Source organism: Dendrobates tinctorius, unplaced genomic scaffold (genome assembly GCF_039654945.1).
Source record: "Dendrobates tinctorius isolate UK_male_01 unplaced genomic scaffold, ASM3965494v1 ptg000028l, whole genome shotgun sequence".
Lineage (NCBI taxonomy): Eukaryota > Metazoa > Chordata > Amphibia > Anura > Dendrobatidae > Dendrobates > Dendrobates tinctorius.
Window position 1 is genome coordinate 22,342,244 of NW_027361696.1, and position 17,121 is coordinate 22,359,364.

The window sequence follows — 17,121 nt, forward strand, 5'->3', positions numbered from 1 at the left end:
CTCCCACCCACTGTCCCGATCGGGAGTCTATATTTCCCGCACTGCACTGAGATAAGCTGCACCCTCCCATGCATCCCATCCTCGCCCTCCCAGAGAGACCCACCACAGCCCCTCATAGCCTGCAATGACGTTGCTAAGCTGTTCTCTTATGTGCGCACAGGACCAGTGATGAGGTCACAGGAGGGGAGGAGTCAGGGGTCACATGATCAGGGCCCTCAGTGCATGCAGGACTCTGCTGTGCTGGTTGTCATGGTGCTGGATGACAGGAAGTTTATGTGTGGGGTCAGGAGGGGTTTACAGGGTGGATGTAGCTGAGCTGTGTGTGTACGAGGTGTACGGAGCAGAGTCGTGTGTACGAGATGCACGGAGCAGAGCCGTGTGTGTACGAGGTGTGCAGGGTGGAGCCGTGTGTGTACGAGGTGTGCGGAGGGGAGCCGGGTGTATACAAGGTGTATGGAGCGGAGCCGGGTGTGTACGAGGTGCACGGAGTGGAGCCGCATATGTACGAGTTGTACGAAACAGAGCCCTGTGAGTACAAGGTGTGCGGAGCGGAGCAACATGTGTACGGGGTGTACAGAACGGAGCCATGTGTGTATGAGGTGCACGGAGCAGAGCCGCGTGTGTACGAGGTGCATGGAGAGGAGCAGTGTGTGTTTGAGGTGTACGGAGCGAAGTCGCATGTGTACGGGGTGTGCGGAGCGGAGATGTGTACAAGGTGTACGGAGCAAAGATGTGTACGAGCTGTACAGAGCGGAGATGTGTACGAGGTGTATGGAGCGGAACCGTGTGTGTACGAGTTGTACGGAGCGGAGATGTGTACAAAGTGTACGGAGCTGAGCTGTGCGTTTACAGAGTGGAGCAGAGCCGTGTGTGTATGGGGTATACGGAGTGGAGCCGCGTGTGTATGGAGCGGAGCCGTGTGTGTACGAGGTGTACAGAGCGGAGCCTCATGTATATGGGGTGTACGGAGCGGAGCTGCGTGTGTACGGAGCAGAGCCGCGTATGTACAGGGTGTACGGAGCGGAGCTGTGTGTGTACGGGGCATATGAAATGGAGCCATGGGTGTACGGAGTGGAGCCGCGTGTGTATGAGATGTATGGAGCAGAGCTGTTGTGATTAGGTAACCGAGGAGGATAACAGGGGAATAGGCGAGGCAACCAGATAACCAGAGAGATTGGTAACTTAGCGGATTGTAGACCCCTAAAGGAATAGATAGTCCCCGAACATATATTGCTGGTAAGACAAGGTGAGGCACAAACACAGGCAGAAAATAGAGTAAGCAAATGATGGGGCCCAAGCTGTCTAGATAGAATAGGACAGAAAAGGATACTGTCTGCAATCACGCAAAAAACCCTAAGAAAAATTCCAACAAGTCTGATATGCAAAAATACTGAGGCCACACGACCTCTCCCCCACTAAATCAGAACTCTGGTCTAACTAGCCGCAAACAAAAGATACTGATATAACAGGGGATTAGAAATATTGCAAGACTGGCATAAGCTGTGGCAAATGAAACAGAGTCCAGCACAGGTCCCAGTAGGGAACCAGGCTGGACTCACACCATCAAGGCAGAAATCAGAGAAAAGCAAAAAATGGATCAAGTGCAAAAAGATTCAGGCAGACAAATAACTTATCTGAAAGGTGCAGGACAAAGCAGAAGGCAAGCAGATTTCCAAAATGCTCAGGAAGAAAGCCAAATCATCGGCAAGAGCTGAGGGAAGGTTGCTCACTTAAATCACTCCAGTCTGTAACACCTGACCTCCAATCATCCTGCTCAGGTGATTAACTTCTGTCAGCTAGACCAGCTCCATTACCAGCAGCAACCACCAGAGGGAGCACAAACTCAGAAGCCAGGTCAAAAGTGTTCACAACAGTACCCCCCCTTGAGGAGGGGTCACCGAACCCTCACCCATGCCACCAGGCCGATCTGGATGGGCCCGGTGAAAGGCGCGAACCAATCTCTCGGCATGAATGTCAAAAACAAAGACCCAAGAATTATCCTCTTGACCATAACCTTTCCACTTGACCAAGTATTGGAGTCTCCGTCTAGCCAGATGAGAATCCAATACCTTTCCTACTTCATACTCCTGATTACCCTTAACTAATACAGGATCAGGGGGAGCAGCCATGGGAACTACTGGCTCCACAGACCTTTTCAACCAAGATTTATGAAAGACGTTGTGAATCTTAAACGTTCCTGGAAGAGCCAAACGGAAAGATCGGGTTTAAGGATTTCCAAAATCTTATAAGGTCCAATGAACCTTGGCTTAACTTTTGGAGACGCAACTTTCATAGGAATATTTTTTGAGGACAACCAAACCATGTCACCCACTTTAAACCAGGGACCAATAGTCCTACGCCGGTTGGCAAACAGTTCGGCCTTCTCCTGAGAGTGAGACAACTTATCCACTACTTGATCCCAAATCTGCTGCATTCTCTCTACCACAGAATCAACACCTGGACAGGCTGAAGCCTCCATCTGCCCTGAAGAAAACTGAGAATGAAACCCGAAGTTGCAGAAAAAAGGCGACATCAAAGTGGCAGAACTAGCCCTATTATTTAGAATAAATTCAGCCAAGGGCAAAAAAGAGACCCGGTCATCTTGATCAGCAGACACAAAACATCTCAAATAGGTTTCCAAGGTCTGGTTTGCGCTCTCAGTCTGCCCATTGGTCTGAGGGTGAAACGCAGAGGAGAAGGACAACTGAATTCCCAGTTTAGAACAAAAAGCTCTCCAAAATCTGGAAAAAAACTGGACTCCTCTGTCAGACACAATATTCTCCGGAATACCATGCAAATGAACCACCTGCTGTAAAAATAAGGGCACCAACTCAGAAGAGGATGGCAACTTCGACAGTGGTACAAGATGGACCATCTTGGAAAATCTATCACAGATCACCCAGATAACAGTCATTCTCTGAGAGACAGGGAGGTCGGAAATAAAATCCATTGATATATGGGTCCATGGCCTCCTGGTCACCGGCAGTGGCACTAACAATCCACTAGAACGAGAAAAAGTCCCACAGGACTGCACAAAATTCCTGACATCACGAGATAAAGCAGGCCACCAAAAAGACCGACTCACCAAATCTCTGGTACCAAAAATAGCAGGATGACCAGCTAACTGGGAGCAATGAATTTCAGACATTACTCTTCTCCTCCACTGGTCGGGGACATACAATTTCCCCATAGGGCATCGTTCAGGTTTGTCTTCCCGAAATTCCTCCAGGGCAAGTCTCAAATCGGGTGAAATAGCGGAAAGAACCACACCCTCATTTAGAATGGTAGTAGGCTCGGTCACATCAAGAGAATCCACAAAGAAACTCCTAGAGAGGGCGTCCGCCTTGATATTCTTAGAGCCCGGAAGAAAGGAGACCAAAAAATTAAAACGCGTGAAAAACAAGGCCCACCTAGCCTGTCTAGGATTCAATCGCTTGGCTGATTCGAGATAGATCAAGTTCTTGTGGTCGGTGAGGACCACAACTTGATGTCTGGCCCCCTCCAACCAATGTCTCCACTCTTCAAGCGCCCACTTCATAGCTAACAACTCCCGATTCCCCACATCATAATTACAATCAGATGGGGAAAATTTTTGAGAAAAGAAGGCACAAGGATTCATCTTAGAGGTTACTGGATCTCTTTGAGACAAAACGGCTCCTGCACCAATCTCAGAAGCATCTATCTCCACCTGAAATGGGAGAGAAACATCAGGTTGCTGTAGAATGGCAGCAGAAGTGAATCTCCGCTTAAGCTCCTGAAATGCCTAGACTGCCTCTGGAGACCAATTCACCACATCAGCGCCCTTTTTGGTCAAATCCGTCAGTGGTTTAACAATACCAGAAAAATTACTTATGAATTTACGGTAGAAATTACCAAAACCCAAAAATTTCTGGAGAGCCTTCAAGGAAGTGGGCTGAACCCAATCATAAATGGCCTGGACCTTGATTGGGTCCTTTTCAATAGCGGACGGGGACAAAATGAATCCCAGAAATGAAATTTTTTGTACGCCAAAGAGACATTTCGATCCCTTAACATACAGAGCATTTTCTCTCAAAATCAGGAATACAATCCGAATATGTTCCACATGAGAATCCCAATCATTGAAAAAAATCCAAATATCGTCCAAATAAACGATCAAAAACTTGTCCACAAAATCCCGGAAAATATCGTTCATGAAAGATTGGAAGATGGAAGGGGCAATAGTGAGTCCAAAAGGCATCACTAGGTACTCAAAATGCCCCTCAGGAGTATTACTCACAGAGATGCCTTAAGTGCAAAACACAAAAAGGCTGAGCCTGTTAGCGTCACAGGTCTCAGAGAAGTGCACGCACGGTATATGGTCACAGGAGCTGGGCCTTAGGCAGAGGGTCAGCGTCCGTCTAGACCTACCATGCGTGCAGTGTCGCAACTGCGGACGCCAAGAGGACCTGCAGACTGCAGCACGGCGACAGACACTGCCGCTAGTCGACAATGCCCGGAAGCAGGCGCACTGTCGGATGCTAGCACTGTGGAGGATGCTGTAGTGGCTTGTAGCTTGCCACTGGCTGGCGATGACTCTATAGCTAAGTCCCTATACACACTCGTAATATCAGAGGGAGGGGATCTTAATGAGTCATTCGCAGGTTCATGCATCCATCATCATTCACACAGTTAGCAACTAGAGACTATACTAGCGCATGGCTGATTGGCCATGGAAACCTTTTATAGCCGGGACCTTCCTGAAGCTTCCAGATCCCTGAGATGGACCAATCAGATCACGAGAAGGACCTGGACATGTGACTCCCGATCTCCAATGGGAGATCGTCTCGTGAGCATGCTCAGTAGAGTGATGGAGGGACTTAGCCTCTGGAGCGATTTGCTGCTGAGCAGCCTGCTTTGCCATTGCAGTGGCTTGTAGCTTGCCACTGGCTGGCGCTGACTCTATAGCTAAGTCCCTATACATACTCATAATACCAGAGGGAGGGGATCTTGATGAGTCATTTGCAGGTTCATGCATCCATCATCATTCACACAGTTAGCAACTAGAAACTATACTAGCGCATGGCCGAGCGGCCATGCGAACCTTTTATAGCCGGGACCTTCCGGAAGATTCCAGATCCCTGAGATGGACCAATCAGATCACGAGAAGGACCTGGACATGTGACTCCCGATCTCTAATGGAGCGATGGAGGGACTTAGCCTCTGGAGCGATTTGCTGCTGAGCAGCCTGCATTGCCATTGCTGACCCAAAGGTGGCAGCAATAGCCAGCACCACAGAGCAGGTCTGGGCAGAGCGTCTAGGAAGCCGGGATTGCTGAGCAATCTCCTCTGCGGTCGAAAGATAATGGGAGATCGCAGAATGTGATGCTCTGGATTCCTGTTGATCCGCTGCAGGAACCAGACGCCTAACACCGCATTATCACCTGGGTCCAAAACTGGGGTTCATTCTCTGCCAAAGGGTTAGCATCAATACCCCTCAAAGGAGTAGGAGTCCGCAGGGGTACCATGGGAAAACCACAACGTTTGGCAAAGTCAAAATCCATCAGGTTCAGGGCTGCGCAAAACGTTTTTCCCGCTTAGGGCAGACGGAAATAGTGTAAGAGGCGTCCCCACAAAAGAAGCACAACTTATTATGCCTTCTAAATTCTTGACGTTGAGCCCTAGAAAAGACCCCTATCACACTGCATGGGCTCAGAAGTTTGTTCAAAAGGCAACACCGCCTCTCGCATAGTTTTACGTTCACGTAAACATCTGTGAATTTGAATGGCAAGTGACATAGAGTAGTTGAGACCAGAGGGGACAGGAAATCCCACCATAACATCTTTAACGGTCTCTGTCAGACCCTTCTAAAAAAGAGCCACTATGGCATCATCATTCCATTTAGTAAGGTCCGCCCACTTTCGGAATTTCTGACAACATAACTCTGCCGATTCCTGACCCTGGTTCAATGCCAATAAGGTTTTCTCAGCTTGATCAATAACATTAGGTTCATCATACAATAACCTTAGAGCCTGAAAAATCGCATCCACATTAGTCAGAATAGGATCCCCAGGTGTCAGGGAAAAAGCCCATTTTTGAGGGTCGCCGCGCAACAGGGAGATGACAATTTTAACCTGCTACCACCAAGTTCCCCGAGGAATTAGGTTTCAAGGCAAAAAACAGCTTACGATTATTCTTAATGTTCAAAAATTTAGACCGATCCCCAGAAAATAAATCAGGAGTAGGGATTTTAGGTTCTACAGCAGACAACTGAGCAAGATAGGCAGAAATTCTCCGAACTTCAGCAGCGAGCTGCTCAACACGCTCAGACAATTGCTTAGTATCCATTACAGAAAAAATCCTCCTACGGCCCCCAGAGAAAAAGAGGAAAAAATATACACCTTTTTTTTTTTTTTTTTTTTACAATTCTTTACTTCTTTAGAGTACCCTAGGATCTACAGATAGGCTGGTGATTCTGTTATGATTAGGTAACCGAGGAGGATAACAGGGAAATAGACTAGGCAACCAGATAACCAGAGAAGATGGTAGCTTAGCGGATTGCAGACCCCTAAACTGACAACACAACTAGAATTAGCCGTGGGATGTACCTACGATGCCCTAGACGCCTCGGCACAGCCACAGAATTAACTAAGCCTACAGAGAGAAATGGGAAAGCTAAACTGCCGCGGAGTAGAACCCCAAAGGAAAAGATAGCCCCGGAAGATATATTGCCGGTGAGACAAGATGAAGCACAAAACACAGAATAGAGTAAGCAAATGATGGGGCCCAAACTGTCTAGATAAAACAGGACAGGAAAGGATACTGTCTGCAATCACGCAAAAAACCCTAAGAAAAATCCAACACGTCTGATATGCAAAAATACTGAGGCCACACAAACTCTCCTCCACTAAATCAGAACTCTGGTGTGAACTGGTTACTAAAAAGACTAGCATACACTGTGGCATATGGAACAGAGTCCAGCATAGGTCCCAGCAGGGAACCAGGCTGAACTCACACCAGCTAAGCAAAAATCAGAGACAAGCAAAAAATGGATGCAATGCACAAAAAGATTCAAGAAGACAAATAACTTATCTGAAAGATGCAGGACGGAGCAGGAGACAAGCAGACTTCAAAATATGCTCAGGAAGCAAACCAAATCACCGGCAAGAGCTGAGGGAAGGTTGTTCACATAAATCTCTCCATTCTGTAACACCTGATCTCCAATCATCCTGCTCAGGTGATTGACTTCTGTCAGCTAGACCAGCTCCATTACCAGCAGCAACCACCAGAGGGAGCCCAAACTCAGATGCCAGGTCAAAAGTGTTCACAACACAGAAGGCCGTTGTGGAAGACTTACTAAAAAGATTACCCTCAGACAACGCTGCTGGCAGAGGTACCACTTCTTTCCACCCACAAGGATTACAGGGGAGGGCCACGCACACCAGGTGCAACTTGGGGGTGGAATGTCCACCAACTGGCACATTTTCATGAGACTGTAACATCAAGCAAGGCCCATCTGTGGGTGTAACTATGACGAGGAGGGAGAAGTTGACCAAGATGGTGAAGGACTACTTAAGTGACCATATCAGCATCCTTCCTTATTCTTCAGTGAACATTTAACTATTGGTTGTCAAAGCTCCGCATTTGACCTGACCTCTCCTTCTACACCTTGGAGGTGCTGCCATGTCCTGCTGCAAGTGTGTTGTCCGATCGGGTTTTTAGTTTGGCTGGTGCAATCATAATAGATAGGTGCACACTGCTGTCAATGGAAAATGCACACAGGCTAACTCTTCTAAAATTGAACAAGGGCTGGATTTCTGGTGACTTTGTAAGACCTACGGAAGACAGCAACGTAATGTAAATGCAGGTCAAATGTTTTGTTTAGGAAGTTGTAACATCCATCCCTTACCATCCAAATCCATTTTGTTCAGGAAATCACCTCCTCCTGCTTCTGCAACAAGTACTTAGTGGTCACATATGTATACCCCACGTTTCTAATGTTTTGTACTTTGTTAAAACTTGGAACATTGTGCAATAGAATAGTGAAACTTGTACTCCTGATCGATTCCCTTGCTGACACACTCCAAATGCGGAGTAATGAAGATTATTGCCCCTGCTAAATTGTCACATAAGATTATCTGTAACCGGATTTGTGCCAGTTGCACAACTGCTAGATAAAGATATGCTATTTTTTAAACCAATAGAAAATTATGATTTTTTTAGATCACCTTGCTGACACACTCCAAATACGGAGTAAGGGCTCATGCTCACTTGCAATGTAATTGGATGAATTCAATCCGATAAAAAATCGGATTGAATTTGTACCAATGTTAATCTATGATGGTGTCTTCATCTGCGTTTTTTTTCCACCTCGGATTAAATCAAGATCGGGCTGGAAAAAAATCCCAGCATGCTTTGATTGTAATCGCAAAACGGATCGCATCGGATCGCATCCACCAATAGAATTCAATGGGTGTGATAAAAAGTTGCACGGCACACGCACAGCACTCGCACATAGAATAGGTGTATACAGTATATATATATATATATATATATATATCTACAGTATATATATGTCAGTGACACATATATATATATCTTTATATTTGATAGAGATCTAGATAGTAGAATAGTCGATAATTCAATTGCCGGCTTCTGTAAAATGATTGCAAAGCCGACAGGATATGACACATGGTTTCCATACAGTAAACCATTGCATATTATTTTGATTTATTTGACTACTAATGTTATTAGTGTATGTATGTAAAATTTGTAGCTGTAGGTGTTAAAGAATTAAATCACAGAAAAAAATTGCATGGGCTCCCGCACAATCTTCTTCGCCAGAGAGGGACCATGGTTATTGGCCCCCCTTGGCTAAAAACATCTGCCCCAAACCACCCCAGAAAAGGCACATCTGTAAGATGCGCCAATTCCGACACTTAGCCTCTCTCTTCCCATTGCCCTGTAGCTGGACACCTATCCATTATTAATCCAATAGTATGAAAGGTTTAACAATACACACAGACATTAAGAATAAAGACTTTTAATGAAATAATTAAACACACATTTTTGCAATCTTTACTAAACTCCCAATCCAATTGAAGCCATCACTCTCCTGCAAAAAAATAAAAAATAAAAAAGCAACAATATCCCATACCTGTCCGCTGTACAGTCAAGTCCCATGCTGCAATCCTTCTCAAGGGGTTAAATATATATTATAGATATATATTAAATATATAGTTATATATTATATATATATACATCCTATATATTATATATATATATTATATATAGTATATCTATAATATATATATTATAGTTATATATAATACATATTTTATATGTATTATATATGTACAGTATATATACAATATATTACAGTATATATTATATATATATAATAGATAGGTATGTAATATATATATACAGTTATATGTAAAAGTTTGGGCACCCCTATTAATGTTAACCTTTTTTCTTTATAACAATTTTGGTTTTTGCAACAGCTATTTCAGTTTTATATATCTAATAACTGATGGACTCAGTTATATTTCTGGATTCAAATGAGGTTTATTGTACTAACAGAAAATGTGCAATCTGCATTTAAACAAAATTTGACCGGTGCAAAAGTATGGGCACCCTTATCATTTTCTTGATTTGAACACTCCTAACTACTTTTTACTGATTTCCTGAAGCACTAAATTGGTTTTGTAACCTTATTGAGCTTTGAACTTCATAGCCAGGTGTATCAAATCATGAGAAAAGGTATTTAAAGTGGCCACTTGCACGTAGTTCTCCTATTTGATTCTCCTATGAAGAGTGGCATCATGGGCTCCTCAAAACAACTCTCAAATGATCTGAAAACAAAGATTATTCAACATAGCTTTTCAGGGGAAGGATACAAAAAGTTGTCTCAGAGATTTAACCTGTCAGTTTCCACTGTGAGGAACATAGTAAGGAAATGGAAGAACACAGGTACAGTTCTTGTTAAGCCCAGAAGTGGCAGGCCAAGAAAAATATCAGAAAGGCAGAGAAGAAGAATGGTGAGAACAATCAAGGACAATCCACAGACCACCTCCAAAGACCTGCAGCATCATCTTGCTGCAGATGGTGTCACTGTGCATCAGTCAACAATACAGCGCATGCATAACGCCTTTTTGTATGACCAAACAACTCAATCTTTGTTTCATCAGTCCACAGGACCTTCTTCCAAAATGTAACTGGCTTGTCCAAATGTGCTTTTGCAGACCTCAGGCGACTCTGTTTGTGGCGTGCTTGCAGAAACGGCTTCTTTCGCATCACTCTCCCATACAGCTTCTCCTTGTGCAAAGTGCGCTGTATTGTTGACCGATGCACAGTGACACCATCTGCAGCAAGATGATGCTGCAGGTCTTTGGAGGTGGTCTGTGGATTGTCCTTGACTGTTCTCACCATTCTTCTTCTCTGCCTTTCTGATATTTTTCTTGGCCTGCCACTTCTGGGCTTAACAAGAACTGTACCTGTGTTCTTCCATTTCCTTACTATGTTCCCCACAGTGGAAACTGACAGGTTAAATCTCTGAGACAACTTTTTGTATCCTTCCCCTGAAAAGCTATGTTGAATAATCTTTGTTTTCAGATCATTTGAGAGTTGTTTTGAGGAGCCCATGATGCCACTCTTCATAGGAGAATCAAATAGGAGAACTACTTGCAAGTGGCCACTTTATATACCTTTTCTCATGATTTGATACACCTGGCTATGAAGATCAAAGCTCAATGAGGTTACAAAACCAATTTAGTGCTTCAGGAAGTCAGTAAAAAGTAGTTAGGAGTGTTCAAATCAAGAAAATGATAAGGGTGCCCATACTTTTGCACTGGTGAAATTTTGTTTAAATGCAGATTGCACATTTTCTGTTAGTACAATAAACCTCATTTGAATCCAGAAATATAACTGAGTCCATCAGTTATTAGATATATGAAACTGAAATACCTGCTGCAAAAACCAAAATTGTTATAAAGAAAAAAGGTTAACATTAATAGGGGTGCCCAAACTTTTACATATGACTGTATATATATATATATACACTCACTGGCCACTTTATTAGGTACACCTGTCCAACTGTGTGTTAAGACTTAATTTCTAATCAGCCAATCACATGGCGGCAACTCAGTGCATTTAGGCATGTAGACATGGTCAAGACAATCTCCTGCAGTTCAAACCGAGCATCAGTATGGGGAAGAAAGGTGATTTGAGTGCCTTTGAACGTGGCATGATTGTTGGTGCCAGAAGGGCTGGTCTGAGAATTTCAGAAACTGCTGATCTACTGGGATTTTCACGCACAACCATCTCTAGGGTTTACAGAGAATGGTCCGAAAAAGAAAAAAAATCCAGTGAGCGGCAGTTCTGTGGCCGGAAATGCCATGTTGATGCCAGAGGTCAGAGGAGAATGGGCAGACTGGTTCGAGCTGATAGAAAGGCAACAGTGACTCAAATTGCCACCCGTTACAACCAAGGTAGGCAGAAGAGCATCTCTGAACGCACAGTGCGTCGAACTTTGAGGCAGATGGGCTACAGCAGCAGAAGACCACACTGGGTACCACTCCTCTCAGCTAAGAACAGGAAACTGAGGCTACAATTTGCACAAGCTCATCGAAATTGGACAGTAGAAGATTGGAAAAACGTTGCCTGGTCTGATGAGTCTCGATTTCTGCTGCGACATTCGGATGGTAGGGTCAGAATTTGGCGTAAACAACATGAAAGCATGGATCCATCCTGCCTTGTATCAACGGTTCAGGCTGGTGGTGGTGGTGTCATGGTTTGGGGAATTTTTTCTGGGCACTCTTTGGGCCCCTTGGTACCAATTGAGCATCGTTGCAACGCCACAGCCTACCTGAGTATTGTTGCTGACCATGTCCATCCCTTTATGACCACAATGTACCCAACATCTGATGGCTACTTTCAGCAGGATAATGCGCCATGTCATAAAGCTCGAATCATCTCAGATTGGTTTCTTGAACATGACAATGAGTTCACTGTACTCAAATGGCCTCCTCAGTCACCAGATCTCAATCCAACAGAGCATCTTTGGGATGTGGTGGAACGGGAGATTCGCATCAGGGATGTGCAGCCGACAAATCTGCGCCAACTGTGTGATGCCATCATGTCAATATGGTCCAAAATCTCTGAGGAATGCTTCCAGCACCTTGTTGAATCTCTGCCACGAAGAATTGAGGCAGTTCTGAAGGCAAAAGGGGGTCCAACCCCTTACTAGCATGGTGTACCTAATAAAGTGGCCAGTGAGTGTATATATATATATATATATATAATATATTACATACTGTGGTGCAGTGACCGCTGTGACAGCTAGGGGTGCTGTGTGGGCATCTCAGGACATGCATACAGGCATGTCCATTATTGTAATGGAGAAAGGATGAACGGCAGGATGGTAAATGACCGATATGTATCACAAGGTGGGTGGCCTTGTGATGGAAGCTGGAACCGGTATTAATCAGCAGATATTCTGCTGAGGGTTTGTTACTCTGTATTAGGGAAAGCTTCCAGGTGGCTTGGTGAGATAGGTGGGAACAGTCACCTACAAACCCACCCAGGGGCGTGTATCTGAACACCCATAGTAAAACCTGTATATGTGTGTGTATGGCTGGGTGTCTGGAAAGGACCTTCAATGAGGTCATAGCTGTGTGATCCGTACCTCACCTGTGGGTGTTGCTACGGACCATATAAGGTGACCAGGGTAGGTCACATGAGAGAATGCATGGATCTGATTGGGCCATGTGGAAGGTCCCGGAAGGCCTAGGTGCTGGAAGGGGTGCTGCCACACTGAAGAGCGCATGCTGAGGCCGCGGACCTGGTGAGGCCTGTGTAAATTGACCTGTGTGTGTGGGACAGTCCCCAGGAGGGAATGGATGTTCTGAATGAGAAGCAACTAAGAAGTAACCCCAGACAGGGGGAAATAACTGTGAGGCTATAGAGCCTGATTGCTGGACAAAGAACGGCCTGTGTGACCACAGGGCTAAGAGAGCGGAGCTCTATTATGAACATTCGTTTGGTCTGATGTAAGACTGTTACCTTTTCTTCATGCTTCTATGGTTTACGCTGTGTAACAATAAACAGTATGGACTGGTTATGTTGAAAAACCCCGTGCCGGACCCTATTAATCGGCTGCCAAGTGAGTGTCCCCAACATGAACAATAGGCGCTACCTTACAGTATATACAGTATATATAATATATATATATTATATATGTTATATCTCTTATTTTTCCATGCAGATTTGGCTGAATTTAGTGCAGATTTCCTGCGTTTTTACACACATGCGGATTCCTATAATGGAAGAGGTGTAAAAAAGCTGCGGAATCTGCACAAAGAATTGACATGCTGCAAAAAATAAACCGCAGCAAATCTGCGTGGAATTTTCCACAGTATGTGCACAAAGAATTTGGTTTTCCATAGGGTTACATGGTACTGTGCACCGCATGGAAAACTGCTGCGAATCCGCAGGGCCAAATCAACAATGTGTGCACATACCCTAAAGGGCCCGTTACACATAGCAATATCGCCAGCAATATCGCTGTAACTAGTTTTGTGACGCAGCAGCGATATTGCTAGCGATATCGCTATGCGTGATACTTACCTCTGACCGGCTCCCCCGCTGGCTATCGCTGATCGCGCGAGAACGTCCTGGACCATTTCTCGTCGGGCGCTTCCTGCTGGGCTTTCTGTGGTGCTGACGAGCGACGCGTGGACACGGGTGGGAGGACGTCAGGATCGCTGCGTCTGACAGGTAAGTAGCGACCCCCGACCGCTGCTATGTCGCTGGTGAGATCTGCCTGTGTGGCAGCTCACTAGCGACCACTTAGCGATGCACCAGTGATCCATATCGTTGTCGGGATCGCTGGTGCATCGCTTAAGGGCCTGTCACACTAAGCCTCTTTCACACATCAGGTTTTCGCCGTCAGGCGCGATCCGGCGCTTTTGACAGAAACCGGATCCGGCGAAATGCAATGCCGGATCCGGTTTCCCCCCCATTGACTTGCATTTGCGCCGGATCTCGCCGGATGGCCATGCGTTTCATCCGGTTTTCGCCGGATCCGGCAATGTGTCGCAATGTGTCGCGATCCGGCGTCTGGAAAAAACGTCTACTGTAACGTTTTTTGTCTCCGGCGAAAAAGCCGGACACGCCGGATCCGGCGCGTCCGGCTTTTTCACACAATGAAAGCCTATGAGCGCCGCAATGCGCCGGATCCGGTTTTTTTGGTCTGAGCATGCTCAGTAGCTCTGCCCACAGGAGATATCTAAAAGCAAGACAATGGGACCCTCAGCCACACCCAACATGCCACCCAAGACAGCAACCAGGCGCAGGAGAAGGCAGCAGACATCTGCAGCAGCAGCACCATCAGCAACACCCCAAATGGAGCAGCATGCTGAACGGGAGGGGAGTCCAGAAGCAGATGAGAGACGGTAATTATCAAATCCCCCATTCCTCCAAACTAGGGCCATGGAATATCAAGATATTCATTGGCCTTTTGTTTCTCTTTATTCAACAGCCGCCAAAGAGATGCAGCAGCAGCAGCAGCAGCAGCAGCAGAAATGGCATCACTGGCAGCAGAAATACCCACAGCCATGGAGTCTGGCCATCAACAGGACAGCACATCTTCTTCTGGGAGCCCTCCCTCGCATCGTCAGCGTTTGACGGTAAGTTTTTATTTCCAAAATCCATCATCTCTGTAATATATGTCTATTCATTGCCTTTTATTTCAAAACAGGAATCACAAGATGAAGAGGAGCTCCCAGAAGAAGAAGGAAGGGGTGGACAGACGCTTGGAGTGGGCTCACAATTCGTAAGTTTTTTGCATCAAACGCAGAAACACAACATCACACTACACACAACACATAGAAAACAATGTTCTGCAGACCACACACAGCAAACAAATGCCTACATCCAAACTCATAACATTTTTTGTTTTCTTCTCTAGTCTTCCCAATCTGGTGCTCGGCCAAGAGGTCCTCGCAGTGCCTCCCAGGGTCGTCGGCGACAGCAACGCGGCGGTCACCAGCGTGTAAGTATAAATATTTTTGCTTTGTTTTTTTGCACTTTTTATTTCATTTCTTTTGTGGAGGCTAATTAGGTTATTTTTGTCTTTTTCTTTAACAGCCTTCACAGCGTGCTCCCGACTCTGACGGTGAGGATGGAGGGATTGATGTGGACCGCCTCATCGATCTCGTCAGAGAAAGGGAGCCGCTCTGGAATATGGCTGACCGCCGCCACGCTGACCTGATCATTACCCGACGACTCTGGGAGGAAATCTGTTCTCTCCTTGTGGGCCGCTGGGAGGACCTCGAAGCTCGGGACCAGATTAAAGAGCGTAAGTATATACAGTAACGGTTGCTTGATGTAAACCAGTGTTTCCCGAACTCCAGTCCTCGTGGTCCCCACGGATCATGTGTTCAGGATTTCTATTTACTATTGAAATCCTGAAAACATGACCCCTGGGGACCATGAGGACTGGAGTTTGTGAAACACTGATGTTGTATACTAACCACTCCTTTCTCGTTTCAGGGAACAGAATTGTGAATCGGTGGCGGTCTGTGAGGGATCGTTTCAAGAAGGAGTTCAATAAAGAGATGCGGGCCCCGAGTGGATCTGGAGGACGCAGGAGCAAGTACAAGTACGCACAAGCCCTGTCGTTCCTCCGGGAAACAATGCTCACCAGAAGGTAAATATTACACACCACATGTGAAAAAGATGTAACTTTTTTTTTTCAGCCAGGGCCATACCATGTCAGTATTTTAATTGTTTTTTTTTCTCTTTATTCCACAGCACGGTGAGCAGCACTCGGGAGCCTGCACGATTGGACCCTTCTGAGGCGATCCCTGAGGAGACCGGCACCGAGGGACACTTCGACCGCCCCGGTACATCTGCACCTTACCTGCTTTCCCACACATTCGACCCATCTGTCCCATCCACCAGCACAGGAGCATCGTGGCCGCCTACATTACATGAAGCTGCTGGTGAGGAGATCGCTTTCCCTTTACCCCACCCTTCTGCCCCTGCCGCCTCTAGTACACCTGCGGGTACTGGGCGGCAGCGGCAGAGGGGTCAGGAAAAGAGTTATGCGCAAGAGTTATTGCATCTGAATGCATCTTTCCAGAACTGTCTCAAAGTCTTGTCAGAGCAAATCTCCGCAGGCTTTCAGCAGATCAACTCCAGCATTCTGGAGGTGAAGACACTTCTGCAAACCATGCATTCAGAAGCAAGATCTTCGCCAAACCACACCTTTTTCAGGTCTGTTGTGGAGCGCATGGAAACGCTCTCTCCTGCCCAGCAGATGCATGTAATGCATTCGTGCCACGGTGCTCTACAGCAGGTTACCTCCCAACCTCCACCTCCCACCACTGTAGTTCCTCCACCTGCACCCCCTCCAGCCACTTTCCATCCTCCCCCTCCTATTACATCTGCACCCCCTCCAGCCACTTTTCATCCTCCCCCTCCTACTACATACCAGCAACCTGCCCAGTACCAGCAACCTCCCCAGTACCAGCAACCTCCCCAGTACCAGTCATCTCCCCACTTCCAGCAACCTGCCCCGTACCAAACTCCTTCCCCGTACCAAACTCCTTCCCCATACAACTTTCCATCAACATCATCTGCTCCTACAGTCCCTGCCCAACCCTCCACTCCACCACCCACCACCTCTTCTGCTTCCCACATGTCCACCCATTCTGTAGTTTTTTCCACACCTTCACCTCTAACTGTTCCTTCCCCACCACGATCCCAGTCCTCTCTCCACACACCCAGTGTCGAAGTGTCCCGCAGCCCCTCCAGCAGTATTTCCACCCCACAATACACAGAATTGTAATGTGTGTTTTTTAATAAAAATGCCCATTGGGTTTAAAACCTTTATTAAAAAAGTTTTTTGCACTTTAAAAAATTTAAAAAAAAAAAAAAAATTTTTAAATAAAAGTTAAATTATCGTTTCACAATGGTTGTCTGTCTTTTCTTTCTGCGGCGAACTATGTTTAAAAAAAAGGTTAAATACAGGGTATTTCAAAGGTAAAAAGGTATTCAAAACCAGGTATATAACTGTGGGTAAATTTTAGCTTTTTGCCACAGTTGTGTTCCTGGTTGTGTTTGAAGCAAAGTATTTCACCTAAAAAGTTGTGTTTATTG